This window comes from Herpailurus yagouaroundi, unplaced genomic scaffold, assembly GCF_014898765.1.
Source record: "Herpailurus yagouaroundi ecotype Mexico unplaced genomic scaffold, PumYag 209, whole genome shotgun sequence".
NCBI classification, from domain to species: Eukaryota; Metazoa; Chordata; class Mammalia; order Carnivora; family Felidae; genus Herpailurus; species Herpailurus yagouaroundi.
Window position 1 is genome coordinate 3,073,820 of NW_024412440.1, and position 16,257 is coordinate 3,090,076.

The following is a 16,257-nucleotide window of genomic DNA, read 5'->3' on the forward strand; positions in this document are numbered from 1 at the left end:
TTCTTTTCTTTTCTTTTCTTTTCTTTTCTTTTCTTTTCTTTTCTTTTCTTTCTTTTTTCTTTTCAAGTAGGCTTCACAGCCTGTGTGGAGCCTGGTTCAACGGGCTTGAACTCATGACCCTGAGATCAAGACCTGAGCTGAAATCTGGAATCAGATGCTTAACCGACTGAACCACCCAGGCACAAGTGTTGTATAGTTTTGCAATAATAACTTCCTCCCAATAGATCTGTTTTTTTCCCTTATGATGATATTGTTATATACTGAGTCTTAAACTATGATCAAGTGGGAGAAAATCCATAGAGCATCCTCAGAGGTACTTTTACACACTGACTGTCATATACCACTCAGGGGGGGAGGGTGGGCGGAGAGATGGGGCACCTGGGTGGCTCGGTTGAGCGTCCGACTTTGGCTCAGGTCATGATCTCACAGTTTGTGGGTTCAAGCCCCATGTCCGGCTCTGTGCTGACAGCTCAGGGCCTGCAGCCTGCTTCAGATTCTGTGTCACCCTCTCTCTGACCCTCCCCCGTTCATGCTCTTTCTCTGTCTCAAAAATAAAAAAGATAAACATTAAAAAAATTTTTTAATAAAAAAAGAGAGAGAGAGATTCCATTTCTGAAATTGCTCTGGCAGAGCCTAGCTTTGTAGAACCACCTTACTTCAGGGTAAGAAAACCCCTAGACAGGATGGATAAAAATTTAAATTTCTCATAACTGAGTACAGGTAGGTAGAGTTTCCACAGAATGATAGAGACTTTCTTTGGCTCTTCCCTTCCCTAAGTCTAGGAAGTTTTGGCAAGTTAGAAAATAGGATAGTAATCACAGCAGTCAGACTAACCTTTTTTCTGTAGACGTAAGTTGGTTTATCACTCCTTTGCATAAAGCTATCCCATTGCTACCCATCACATTTAGGGGGAAAAAAAGCAAACTACTCGGCAAGACCTATCAGGCATTTCCTGAGCCAGTCCCTGACTACTTCCCTCTCTAACCTCCTACCATTCTGCCACCTGCTCAATGGACCAGCCTTTCTGCTTTCCCTCTAACAGGTGAAACTAATTCATACCTCAGGACCTTTGCACTTGCAGTGTTCCTTCCTGAAACAATCTTCTCTGAGATCTTCACATGCCTTATTCTTTCACATCATTTGTGTCACTTCTCAAATGTCACTCACTGAGTTTCTTCCTGACTTCCTAGCTCAGAGATCCCCTTCTATTTTCTTCATAGCACTTATTACTATGTATTTGCACATTCTGTCTATTCCGCTGAAATGTAAGTTTCAGAACAACAGGGAGGGACCAGACACCCGAATAGTTCCTAGTACTCAGTGCACGCTTAATCAATGTAGGTTAGGTGCTTAAAATAAGTGCCATTTCCTTAGAAAAAAATAAGTCTGGTGGTTTGTGCAAATGTCTCTCCCTTTTAGGTCAGTTTCCTACTCCCTAGATTAGGTTCTGACCCCCTAAAATCACATCAACCCCTTATCTCACTTCCCCAACCCTACTGGTTCAGGTCACCCCACAAGTCATTTGGGAAATGGCCAATGCCCCTTTAACGTGGTATGCCTGAATTTTGACATCACAAGAACTGCCTTTCTCCAAGAAGTGACCGTGAGTTAAGCAAGGAAACATAAAGCAAGATGTGATAAATGTAAATGTGGGGTTTTAGGCATGTTTGGATGTTACTGCTTATATAAAAGCTTTTCTTCCTTTAATAATACTTCAATATGGGAACTCTAAACAATATATTAGCCAAAAGAAGAAAATAAAAGTTGATCATGATTCTCTTAATCAGAGAGCCACTGTTAAAATCTTGGTATTGTATATGTATACCTTTGTTTTCTATTTATGCATATACTCTACATCTACCTTTGTAAGCTACTTTATTTTAATCTAACAATATATAATGAGTATTTTTATGCCACTAATTATTTTTCCATAGCTTGATTTTAATTACTTTGTCAACAAACATGTATTGAGCTTAAATGGATTATTGTCCTTGAGCAAAGCAGGTGGGATTCTCTGGGGTCCAGCTTTTTACTGCAGCCTCCTCATGGAGAAATGGCAACATCAGGCCAGTTGTTTTGGAAGGCAAAAGAACACAAAAATCAAGATTTGGAGGAACTAAACATTAATTTTAGTTCTATTAAGAGTTCCAAGATGAGGCTTGACAAAACACAGAAGGAGTCCGTCCAGAATAGGTAACCAAGACTCAAAATACTTCTTGATTAAAATAGAACTCATCTACCAGAATCATGTTAAGATCAAGAGCAAGACAAAAAGGACATTAGAGGGAGAATGAGAAAGGCGGAGGCCGGGAGGGGGGAGAGTAGGAGACCCAACAGAAGTGTGCTCTCCGTAGGAGAGTAAAATCCATTGTCCAGAGCCCCAAACCAGAAGAAAGACTCATTGGAGGTATGATAGGTGAGCAGAACCCAGAGGGCCCAGTGACACAGTAAATAAATAGCTTCAACTTAAGCCACAAAGGGCTTAAAATGGGGAAGCTTGCTGTCAGGCAGGACCCACAAAAGAAGGTTCAGTGCAGATCCGGTGGTAGATGTGGGTACAGCAGGAAAATAATGATGTCTGGGTCTTAGAGAAGGGAGAGGCCTGTGGACTTCAGGAGGCATAGGTAGTAAGTTCCTCAAAGACAGCATTGAATTCTTCAGCCACGTGCCCAGGTTCCACCAGTAGGACTACCAAGAACATAGATGAGAAAAGAGAAAACTTCACTGTTGTTATAGCAGGAGGGTCAGTGTGGAAAGGTTATGCCTTGCCTTCTGGCATTTAGCAAAGCTTTATGCAAGCTCTAAGCTCTATGTTACAGGTGCTTAGGTTGGTTAGGGAGAAACAGGAAGAAGGATACAAAAACATTATGTGCATGAAAACAAATGCCCTGAAAGCTCACAGAGCCTCTGTGTGGGGTTCTCAGGTGAAGGCAGTAGGAAGTCTTTCTCTGACTTTGAATGCTACATTCTTTTCCGAGTTACCCAAGCAGCTGGCCTTGATCCCTAATACCTTTTAGAATGTATGTGTTTACTCACAAGTGCCTCTCTCTTCCTGGAGACTAGATAGGAGCTCCCGGGAAACAGGGCATGTGACTCCACACTGAAATGCCCCTCTTGCCTCAGCTCTGAGGATCTGTTGCTGGATTTACTTTGTCTCAGTCTTTTCTTTTTACTTTTTTCTTTTTTTCTAATGTTTATTTATTTTTGAGAAAGAGAGCATAAGCAGGGGAGGAGCAGAGAGAGAAGAAGACACAGAATTCGGAGGAGGCTCCAGGCTCTGAGCTGTCAGCACAGAGCCCAACACGCGGCTCACACCCAGGAGCCGTGAGATCATGACCTGAGCTTAAATCAAATGCTTAACCTTAGACTGAGCCACCCAGGAGCCCCTGTCTGAGTCTTTTTTATGAGGAGAAAGCCAGACCCCCCGGGAGGCGGCTTAGTCCTTCAGGTAAACAGACTTTGCCAGCCCAGTTTACCTGGCACACCCAGATTTACTCTTCACCTCGCCTCCCTACTAACAGCTCCCCCACCCCTGTGCTCATGTATCCTCTACCCCCACATGCGTTTGAACCATAAGAAAGATTAAATAGCACTGGGGTTGTTATGTGAACTCAACCACAATAGATGACAATGGGTCAAGGAGTAAAGTTGAAAAGCAGAGATGTCAACCAAGATAACTTTGCCTATGTGTTCAAATGGAATAACTGGAACACCTATTTTCTCTTGCTTCAGGAAAGCCCGTGGCCCTACCGTCTCTCTACGGAAATGCTTATTTCTCACTCAGTCACATCCGGCTCAAACTTTCTGTATTGTCTCAATTCATCCCATGTTTGGAACATCTTGCCATACAGTACCAGGAGCACTTTTTGCACACTGTATCACCTCACGTTGGGAATTACCTCCGATCTGTTCGCGCCCCCAAATGCCACCAACAGAAGGTGGCATATGGAGCAGATTTTAAGTATAAATTTCAAGTAATGGGAAGAGTCTACAGCACATCGTTGCCAATAAAGTCAAATAGTAAATTCAATTCTTGGAGCATTTCGACTGCTTTTCCACCTACTTTTCTCTCAGGTGTCCTTCCCGAGAAGAGCCCATCATATTGTGACCTCCCTCCTGCTCATCTCTGACCTCCTCTTCTTCCTCAAGTTGCTCTTAACCTCTTCTGGCAGAGCCATTTCATTGTTCACCATTTTGTTGTTACACACTTTCCAGATCAAAACCTTAAAACTTTCCCTTCCTCCTCTAAAGTAGCCTCCGTGGTATTATCCTCAGACATAACAAGTATCTCTCTCTCTCTTTTAGCAAGTATCTCCATAAGAGCAACTCTAGCACTGGTTATTAAAAGAACATTTTGTTATCCTGCCATAGCCGGAAAAGAAGAGAATGTTTGGAAATCCTCTAAACCTAAGGTTGTATTCTTTGGAAGAAAAAATATTTATTACCCTTCCACCCCAGCCCCTCCTGGGGTCACAGTGAATGACCCTCAAACCATCACGGCAACGCAGAATCCAGCTCTGGAGGGGAAGGCACACCTCTGGGTGTGATGCCATGTGTAAGGAAAGGTGGAAAAACTAGAGGGAAGGTGCATCTGGACACGACAAAATATATGCATCCAAAGCTCCACGAAACAGCATGAAACCCAGTCTTGCTGAAATAAAATCCCATCTGTCCCACACAATCATTTTCCCCTTGTTAAATAAGATGCCAAGTTACTTTCACCAGATTGGCATTTGGCCTATTCGAGAACAAACAGGAGAATCTCCCTAAGTTTGTTTCTGGATATGAACAATGGTGATTGCTGTCATTGTTTGTGGAACCTCCCTGTCAAAGCAGCTGAGCGATTGGCAACACGCAGGCGTGGGAATGGCAGAGCGGGCCCGCCAGTATCTATTGCAGTCATTTGCCAGGATAATGTGGGCTTGTCAATTACGCTGTCAGGCAGCAACTTATGTTGAATTTGAAACAGTAAATGTCATACAAAAGCATAAGTGATTTATAGATGAGAGTACAGGAGCACTTAAAATCTGCAATGTAATGAAATGAGATACCAACAGATTGCATGTTTTGTGGTTATTACCACAGAGGGGGGAAAACCCTCTAGAAAAGAAATAACTATTTGAGAGCAATCAGCTCTGAAGCGCGAACCACTTCCCACCTCACCCCCTCTCCCAATTCTTGGAACATTCAGTCGATCTATCAATCTAACTAATAATGCCTTGGTACTTTAAGTAACAAAAGCTACAGCACTCAAATCAAAAGTCTGCTCTCCGGTGCACTTTGCAGCCTCACAATACACCATGTGACAAAATGCAAAAGGCCTTGCTAAAGGCAAGGGGAAAAAAAAAAAACCAAAAATTCAAGGTAGGTCATAAGCTAGAGCTAAACTGACCGTTCACAGGGTGACCTATTTTGAAACAGCCAAGCTTCCATTTGTTTTTTGAGGCTCGCCCTTTGAAACCACATTGTTACATTGAAATGTTTCCTTCTGTTGCTAGATCTGCTTGCAAGAACAAAACAGGTTCCGAGACAAGAAATCTGAAATTGGTCGCACACCGTGCTCTTATCCTCCGTTGCCGGCTCTGCAATTCCATCCTGGAGGCCGCTCTGACCTGTGCTTCCATTACTTCCCATCTGCTGACAGGACTTCAGTCTCTCTCCCACCTCCCTCTCTCCCAGCTCCCCTGTCCATTGCTCTTGGCTTTGTTTTCAGGATCCCGATGGGGATTCTAACCAGTTTCCATAGCTATTTGACCCCCTTGACTCGGCTTCTTGCACTTGGCTTACATATTTTATCCTCCCTGTCCTGTCTACACCTCCATGCTGCCTGAGCTATTTCCTGTCTTGCCCTTTTGCCTTGTAGCCTTCCTATTGTCTCGGCTACCTTTTAAATCTTTACCGCTCTTTTTCCTACAGTACTTTTACTGTGGCTCCTTTAATGATATGTTCTCATAACACAGTCCACAAGCTAGCCACCAAACTTTCAATGCAGAAAGCTCACCTCCCCAATGCACAGTCAAAATTTCTGCCCTCCCCTGCCCAGTCTACCTTGACACTTTTACAGGAAGCCAGGATACTTCTGCTCAGGCAGAAACTCATCATCCATAATGAAACGTAATACAGAACAATTCTAAATTATTCCTGCCCACCAGAAAGAGATGCTGTATTCTTTACTTAAAGAGATGGAAACCTGGAGCTTTCATACAAGCGCCAAGTATATTTTCGAGCCACAGATCTCAACAGTAATATTAATTATTGTTACCAAATGAGGGAGCTCCATAGAGGATTTTCTTGAGGAAAGGGAAATGTTGGAGATTCCAACTTTGATTTTTTTTTTATTTCTTTTAATTATTATTTTTTTAATGTTTATTTATTTTGAGACAGAGAGAGACAGAGCATGAACAGGGGAGGGGCAGAGAGAGAGGGGGACACAGAATCCGAAGCAGGTTCCAGGCTCTGAGCTGTCAGCACAGAGCCCGACGCGGGGCTCGAACTCACAGACCATGAGATCATGACCTGAGCCGAAGTCAGATGCTCAACCGACTGAGCCACCCAGGCGCCCCCCAACTTTGATTTTTAATTCTTCCCTTGCCACGGTGATCGCAATATCAGAAGTTTATGAGGTGGGGTAGTCTTTAGCACATCCTTTTTTGTGTGCTTTTATATTGAGATAAACTGACAGACCACCATGTCTGTATGTATATCTTACAGTTGAGCCACCATATCTCAGTATATCCTATGTTTTGTTTTTTTTTTTCATTTAAAAAATGTAAGTGGGGTCATTTTCCCTAAGGAAAATGGAAATCTCTTTTTTCAAATGTAAGTGCTCTGTTCTGTTTGACATATACTGCTACATTCCTTGGCATCATCAACAAGGAAAACTGGAATATAAACTCTAGGATTACATATAATGAGCCATTATCTCTCAACTCCTACACTGTGCCCTTATCATAAGGGAGGTTCTGCTGAGAGGCACATTAACTCCTTTATTTATCACTGAAACTCAATCCTGATGGGTTTATATTTAAACATGACTAAGTACAGTGGGGAATGTAAGATTGAAATGGTTCATGACTCCTTGTAGTTTACTTTCTTAAGCAGAATGATATCACACATACAGAAAGAGATAACTACTATGCAAATAAAAAAATGAATAAAGGACATTCACGGATAAGCTCTTCAGCAGAGATAAACATCCTGAATTCTTTCACCAAGAAAATTACCTAAAGTGGGAAGTGAATCTAAAATCAGACATAACAATTCAGACTCCATTCTACCGCTGCTGGCTGGGAAAACCTGGACAAGTTATTTAACTTCTAGGAACTTCTTTTCTTCTCATCTGGTAAAAAGGGATAATTTCTAATCTCTTCAAAATTAAAATGAATTACATAGATAAAAGCCTCAGTATATACTGGTCCCTTTTCCCTCATCCATAGACGCTATTCAAGATTCTCATCAAATTATCCCTCCTAGAGATCACTCTCCAGAATATTGGCCCAGACTGACACCTCCCTAGAACCTTTGCACTTGGCTGTTCCCTGTGCCCAGAAGGCTCATCCCCAAGATCTTCTCCTGGCCAACTCCCCATTGTTCACTTTCAGCCCATTTCTGGCCACCTCAGAGATGTCTCCCATGTTGCACACTCTCTCTATCCCATTACTGTTTTATCATCTTTGTGGCACTTACTGCTACATGAACTCCTCTTATTATCTGTTCGTTTCACAATTTATTGATCAGTCTACACACACACACAGAACAATCTTCACGGAAGGAAGGAACCTGAGCACCCAGTTCACTGCCAGATCAACATAGTGTTTATACTCGACCCTGAAAACAATGAAGAGCCAAGTCAGTGAAGACAGTGAGGATTATCATCTCAGATCACACTCTGGCCACGGTGTGAAAAATGGAAGGCTCTGGAAAAGGCAAACTTATGGAGATGGTAAAAAGATCAGTGGTTGCCAGGACTTGGGAGGAAGGAGAGATGAATAGATGGAGCACAGAGGATTTTTAGTATGACAAACTTTCTGTATGATACTATAATGGTGGATACACTGTCATTATCCATTTGTCAAAATCCATAGGATGTACAACACCACGAGCGAAACCTAACATAAACCACGAACTTTGTATGAAAAGAATGTGTCAGCATTGCTTCATCATTTGTAACAAATGTGCTACTCTAGTGAGGATGTCGATAGGGGGAGAGGGTGTACTTGCGTGGGGGAAGGGAGTATATGGGAACTCTATATTTTCTGTGCAGTTTTGCTGTGAACCTAAAACTGTTCTACAAAATGAAGTCTTTTTTTTTTTTTTTTTTTTTTTTTTAATGGATTGAAGAAAGCAAAACTTTAGACAGGGAAATGGGAATAAGACTGGAATAATCTAGGGACACCTGGGTGGCTCAGTCGGTTAAGCATCTGACTCTTGATTTAGGCTCAGGTCATGATCTCACAGTTCATGAGTTCAAACCCTGAATCAGACTCTGTGCTGATGGTACAGAGCCTACTTGGGATTCTCTCTCTCCCCTTCCTCTCTGCCCCTGTCCTACTTGCTCTCTCTCAAAATAAATATAAACTTAAAAAAAATTGGAATAATCCAGGTAAGATAGGACAAAGACCTAACCTACAGCTAGACTCCCATACAGGCTAGGGTTTATGTCCTTTTGGTGTGTAAATGTTCCTCTCAAGCAGAACACCTTGACAGGGAAACAATGCCAAGAATGCGATCCTTCTGGCATCCAGTATAATGAGTCTATTACCTACACCGATCTATCTCTTTTGCCTTTTTTAGTTAAAATATATACATATATATTAATTTAAACAGCCAGTCCCTATTAATAGGCTCTTAAGCAGTTTATAGTCAACTAAATCCCAAAGATATTTTACATAATAATATACCATCAAAATACATTTTCTCCATCTTCTATTTTCAAAAATCTTTGTTGGTTTCAAGCCAATCTGCTTGGCTATCATGATTGTTTTGATTCCTCATTTATTCAACATAATATCAGGTTCGTCTGTCTCTCGAGTGGGTCACCCACATATTTTATAAGCATGCCTTCTATATTTTTATCCCATTGCAGCAAATGATTCTTTTTAAAAAATTTTTTTTCCAACGTTTATTTATTTTTGAGAGACAGAGAGAGCCAGATCGTGAGCGGGGGAGGGCCAGAGAGAGAGAGGGAGACACAGAATCCGAAGCAGGCTCCAGGCTCTGAGCTGTCAGCACAGAGCCCGACGCAGGGCTCAAACTCACAAACCTTGAGATCATGACCTGAGCCGAAGTCAGATGCTTAACCGACTAAGCCACACAGGCGCCCCTGCAAATGATTCTTTATAAGCAGCCGGAGAGTGGAGGGATATACAAAGCTTAACAGTGCCCTTTACCTCTCATCTCAAGCTATGTTCTATACACTAAATTCCAGGGTAAGCAAGAAGCTGCCACGAATTTCTGTGTTTCTTTATGGAAAACACTTGTGAAAAATTGACGATTGGAAGGATAAGACGATTGGAAGGAAGATATAAATGCATTAATCTAATCACTGTCATTGTAGTTGTCGAATCACATTTCTCCATCTGGTCCACAGGCCATCAGGAAAGAACTCCTGGTTCTGGGGGCTGTGTTGAAGCTGGATTGCACGGCTGACTCTGCATGCCTGCTGCACCCTGGCCCCATTCTAGGTGGACACAGCACTGATTAAATCCCTGCCCTCATCAAGCCTACTCTCTAGAGAAGTGACATTCTAGTGGTACCTGAACATTCTAACCTTTGCCATAAACTTCAGGTTATTCTATTTATTAGTCTTTCTTAGAGGATTTTCAGGTCAGGATGCCTTTAAAAGTCTATGCCTCTTCTAGATATTGGTCCTTAATTTCTTACCCCTTCTAGTATTATACGTGCCCTCTTCAGATTCTGAGCTCAACAGACTAATTCTGAGATGGAGGCATTTACTTGTTTACATGCCTCCCTGTCTGCATACTGCTCCTGACCACAGCTGGGGACAGACGGATTCACTTCCAGTCCTGGCTCTTCCACGTATTGGCTGTTATTTGAGTGAATTACTCAGCTTCTCACAGCCTTTTTTCATCTGCAAAGTATAGATTACCAGACATACTGTAGAGCTCTGTTGTAAAGCATAAATGAGCTAATGAATATAAAACACTCAGCAAAGTGCCCAGCATGTAGGAATCCCTTAGCATTTATATACACAAAGCCTAATGCTCTTGATTTATGCTCTCGTTCTGCATTTCTGACAATGTCATCAGATCTCTTTTTTTTTTCTGAAATTTTAAATTTGTGTTCTCACTTAAATGTCCCTTATTGCAGGATATCATGGATTCCTCTAGCCCAGGTAGCCACTGTCTCACCTGTAAGGATGTGGGCTCCATGAGGACCAGGGGCTCGCTTTTCTATCTTGTCCAAAACAGCATCTCCAGGAGCTCGGATAGTTCCTGGTACATAAAAAGGCACGCAAATATTAAATGAAAGAACTGATCCCATTTAGGAAACATGTGCCTGCTCTCCCTTACTCTACTAATACTAACTCAGGGATGACAAGACGCTGTCTCAATTCCCATTAATTATAAATCACTAACCACATTTTCTTGTCTGTCAGAATTAAGTAATGAAAATTCTCCTCATCGATGCTTTGCATTTTGAGTGATGACACTGTCATTTTATTAGACATAGAAATAAACTATGTTCTTCTTGAAAGCTGAACACACACTCAAAACTGTTCTCATGGCTGTTATGTTACGTTTGCAAAAGACTTCGATGGTTGTTGGCACACAGATATGTTTGAACAAGAAAATATAGGACCATGTTATATATAGTAGTTTTGATCTCTTCCTGACATATGTTAAAATCTAACAGTGATAGTATACTGAGTAAGCATAAGGCCACATAGGCCTACTAGAAGTATGAATAATATAACTCTACAGATTATTCAGCTGGGAAGTTCTTAAGTGTTTAGTGAGAATCTACTATGTGGACAGCACTATAGAAGTTACCAAAATAGTATCAAAAACACATCTATTCAGGGACGCCCGAGTGGCTTTCTTTGAGTTACTTAAGTGAATTATCTGTAAGGGATATTTTTATAAACATTTTCATTTATAACATTTCATTTATAAACATTTTCAAAATGTTAAAAATTCCATGTTTGATCACCACAAAACTGGGAGGGGGTGGAATATATACAACATCTCCAGGACTACTAAAAATAACTCCATGTTTGAAACACCATCAAAAAGTATAAGCAGCCTCCTCCATAAAATGAAATCATTGGAAGTAATCATTATTAGGCAAAAGAGTAACAAATGCCATGTAATATGGAATCTACCAGAATTCAGAACATCAAAATGCGACTTGTGTCCCAAATCTTGCCTTCTACTTTGGTAAACGAAGTCTCACTGAATGTAGCCACCCTCTTGTGTACATTCTGTGGCTGCTTTCTCACTACAATGACAGAGATGAGTACATGCCATAGAACCTATATGATACTTGAAGCCAAAAATATTTACTACCCGGCCCTATATGGAAAAAGTTTGCTGACTCTTGATTTAGATTATATAACTTTCTCTGGTCAAAAAAGAGGACAATGTATTTAGTACCGTTAAAAAATATAATAAATACTAAATTAACTCTTTAGTTATCTCCAAAGCCAAATCAAATTGAAGGACTATAGAGTGTAGGCATAATAGTCTAGCTTTGTAGTTGTAAAAAGACCTCAACAAACTCACCAATTAACAATTATAGTTGATATTTGCTGTGTTCCTACCATTGTTCCAGGTACTCTGATAGCCACCTTAAATACATCAGTTGTAATTTTCAAAGCAACCCTCCAGGTAATTATTAGATATATCCATTTTACATACAAGGAAGTTGAAACAAAGAGAATTTTCTGAAGGCCACATAGATCAGGCCAGCTCCAAAGCCTGCATTCCAGGTGTCTCCTAGGCATTTTAAAGAACTTATCAGGAACATCTTTTATAAGCAACGCTAAGCATGAGTTAATATCACAAATATCTCTAACATGCTTCTACACCCTGCACTGAGAAAATGCTAATATGAAAAAGTATTTCTGGAGACTTCCAATTAAAAGCGGAGGAGCAGGATCATTTCTGCTCCACTCTCTTCTTTGAAACCAGCTGAAAAATGAGACACAGAATGAAATACAATAAGTAGAAATAAGACACAACTCCACACCATAATTAATTAAGAAGAGGCACCAAATGCAATGAAACCTAATTTATATCCAGGTAGAACATTAAGAGTGGACGTAAGAAGTTGTTGTCAAATAGTCCATGATTTATTTATTTGTTAATCTGCTCAATTTGTTTTTTTTCAAGTCTTTGCAGAGATGGGCTCATTTCCCCACGATCTAATCAACTGAGTGTATCAGGCTACATGACTGTTGGCAATGACATTAAAACCCCATAAGAAATACACTAGCTGATCTTATCAGTGTGTCATAATTCCCTTCCATATTCAGTTCTTCCTAACTTTTCTCTCTCCTTAAACCCTCACTTCTTTCAGTAGCTAATCTTGCCTCTTACTTTGATTGTATAAAACAAGACCAGTTGGAATAAACAACTACTTTCACCCTCTTTATTAAAATTTTTGCTATTATATGAAAATCACTAGGTTGCCATGTGTTGGGTACTCTCATCACTGTTGAACTAGTCTGTTCTCATACTAGCAGTACTTTACTGAGGTAAAATTTACATGCAGTGAAATGTACAAATGTTCCATGAATTTCGATGAATGTGTACACTCATATAACCATCATCCAGATAAAGAGCTAGAAAAATTCCATCACCTGGAAGTTCTCTCACGCCCCCTTTCCAGACAAATTACTCCCATACCTTGAGGCAAAAACTACTCTCATTTCTATCATCATAGATTCATTTTGTCTATTCCAGAACTTCATTTGAATGAAATCATTCAGTGTATACTCTTTTGTCTGACTTATTTAGCTCAACATGTTAATGAGATTCATCTATGAAGATTTCACACGTTTATGCTGCATGTATAAGCAGCTCATTTATTTTTATTATTATAGATATAACATAGTTTATCCATTCTCCTTTTGATGAGAATTTGGACTATTACTAACACAGCTAATATGAATATTCTTGTGACTCTTTTTGTGAACATATGCATTCCTTTTTCTTGGGTAAACACCTAGAAGTGGAATTGCTACATGGTGAAGGAGGTATTTAACTTTATTAGAAACGGGAAAACAAAGTTGCCAACGTGATTAATATAATTGCTATTCTTTACACATACCACATACAAATTTCTGAGTTCTGCACCATGACCCATTCTCCCCTCAGTTCCCAGAATGCCCTTTCAGAGTTGAATTCTATCATCCTGTTAGATGCAACTCATTGGCCTCATCTACCATGAAGTTTTTCTACCTCAACTCCTATCCTAAACAGCCAAAATTCTTTATTTTTTTCCTGCTCTAGTCTCTCTTAGTATGTTTTGTTACTTCTAGGGCTTTTTTCACTCAGCTTTTTCTGTATCACATCTTATGAAAGCAAGATTATTCTGTATACTGCTGCATTCCTCGGGCCTAGCTCACAGACAATGCTAATCACACAGCAAGTACAGGCTAAAGATTTGTTGAATGACTAAATGATTGTTTTCATATATATTTTTAATCTTTTTCCTAAGATTATAAACTCCTTGGTGGCATAAACCACGTTTTGTTTCTATAACACCCAGAATTCCCTGCACTAAAATAACTGAACAAATATCTGATATGAGCTTATAACAGTTTATTAAAAATTCAAGGAAATTATAATTAAGTTAGATTTAGTGGATATGCAAAATAATCAGTGGATTTAAATCTTATCACATGGTTCTAATAATTTGAGTTTCTCATTTGATTGAAAAACCTACCTTTTGTTGTAATATAAGGTGAAAGTGGAAGCATATAAATACTCTCCCTCAAATCTTTATTTCAAATCAGAACTAATTTCACAGTGTTTTCAAAATACATATGAATGCAAATGTATTCATAAAGATTCTTAAATATTAATCAAGGGCACTTATGCATTTGGTTACTCCAACTGATCCTCATTTGATAGGAAATTTAATTTTTTGAAAGGGCTGTTGTATTACAACTCAATTATTTCCTAGGACACAGTTGTATTAATGTTCTTAATTTTAAATCGCCATTTATTAAATGACAACAATAAAATTAATGTATAATTGAGTGAAAGCTTCTAGCTTTTAAAATAAAATATTTCTTTCAAGAGAATCTTATAGGGTTATTTAAACTCATGAAGTGAATACTTATTTTAGAAGGAAGAAGGAAAAAATAAAAATCTCTGAAGTGTTGCTCCATTATCTAGAATATCCATTCACCTCCTGAACTCAGGAGAATACTTCAGGATTCTGCTAGATAAAACTGGTTATTAGATGTCTTCTGATATTTTATCTTCTATTCCAACACTTAGCTCTTATGAGAAATGTCATAACACAAAATGCATTTTAGTGTCAGTGGAAATTTAAAAGGAACTGTGGACATGACATTGAATTCCAATATTTTATTTAACTAGTCTAGGAGGAGAATTTTCAAGCAGCAAGGGTATAAAAAGAAAAAAAATGAAATTAAAAAAAAGCAATGCATAGCAACTTTTCTTGATAAGAGAAAAATGCAAAACACAGACAACTAAACCTTTGGTAGTTGCTTTCACAAAAATAATATCTTAAGAATTGAAAAGACTTGTTTACTAAAGATTTCCTAGGGCAGGTTGCATGTTTGGTCTGATACTTTAAAAAGTTTGTTGTCGGGGCGCCTGGGTGGCGCAGTCGGTTAAGCGTCCGACTTCAGCCAGGTCACGATCTCGCGGTCCGTGAGTTTGAGCCCCGCGTCGGGCTCTGGACTGATGGCTCGGAGCCTGGAGCCTGTTTCCGATTCTGTGTCTCCCTCTCTCTCTGCCCCTCCCCCATTCATGCTGTGTCTCTCTCTGTCCCAAAAATAAATAAATGTTGGAAAAAAATTTTTTTACAAAAATAAATAAACGTTGAAAAAAGAAATTTAAAAAAAAAATAGAAAGTTTGTTGTCATCATTTAAGCCAGGAGTTTCCAAACTTTTCTGTAAAAGACCAGATAGTAAATAGTTTGTTGCTTTGCAGGCCATATGGTCTCTGTTGTAACTGCACAACTCCTCCTTTATAGCTCAAAAACAGTTACAGACAATATGTGAAAAAAATGGGCATGGCTGTGTTTCAGGAAAACTTTACTTACAAAAAGAGGCAGCAGGCTAGATTTGGTCTATAGACTGTAGTTTGCTGACCCCTGATTTACACAATACAAGAAAAATAAAATCCAATAGATTTTTCCCTTCAGTTGAAACCAATGCTCTCTCTTAGAATTGTACAACATCTTAATGATAAACAAGGTCCAAGTATACATCACTCAAGAGAGATGATTTTACATTATCCTTTTTATCACTACACTCCTGGGCATTCTGAGACCTGCCCTTCTAAGGAGAAGTTAGCAGTCACTATCACTTAGTTTAAGACTTTGTCTATGCTATGACACTGGAAATTTCCAACCATCTGATTGGGTTTCTTCAGCATCTAAATGATAAACTCAATATTTCTTTTTTTGTGTGTATATATTGTCATCTTCTAGACAAGTTAAAAAATATATATATAGATTTATATAGATTTGTGTGTGTGTATATGTATATATACATATACATATATATATATATAGAGAGAGAGAGAGAGAGAGAGAGGTTGAGAGAGAGAGAGAGAGAGAGAGACAAAGTTCTACTCAAAAATTTTAACATCAACCAACCAAAAGACCTTGGGTGCCAGAGCAGAGTCCTAGAGTCTTCCTGTTGTACCAGCTGTTAATCTGTTAGTTTCTGATCACAGGGAAGTTCCAGGAGACTGTGGGGAGGGTTGGGAATGGATGGGGTTTGCGAGGTGGGGGCACACATGGGACTCAGGGGAGCAGCTGTATTTCACTATGGTAAGTGTTTGCCAGCTACACATTACTTGCAAATCTATTTTGAGCTGCCAGTGGGCAATAGTGCAAATAAAATATATCTCACAGAACCACATACCTCTTCAAATTGGAGCCATGTTTGAGCCGTCATCTCCTACCTCTAATCAGTCACAGATATTATCATTTCTTTGTTCAGTTCAGTTTGTTGCACTTGGTGTCTCACTGTTTTGTGTTAGTTTTAGCTTCCCAATTGGATTATAATGTACTTAAAGGCTGGTACA

The 16,257-nt window shown here is 39.5% G+C and overlaps 1 long non-coding RNA gene across 1 annotated transcript in view; it reads right to left on the bottom strand.

The window, feature by feature from the left end:
* The window catches only part of LOC121016143 (uncharacterized), a 13,890-nt gene extending 3,420 nt beyond the window's left edge, over nucleotides 1-10,470 (bottom strand). The window contains exon 1 of the long non-coding RNA XR_005784130.1: nucleotides 10,371-10,470. This is a non-coding gene — a long non-coding RNA (uncharacterized LOC121016143). The remainder of the gene's footprint in view (nucleotides 1-10,370) is intronic.
* Nucleotides 10,471-16,257: the final 5,787 nt, after the last annotated feature.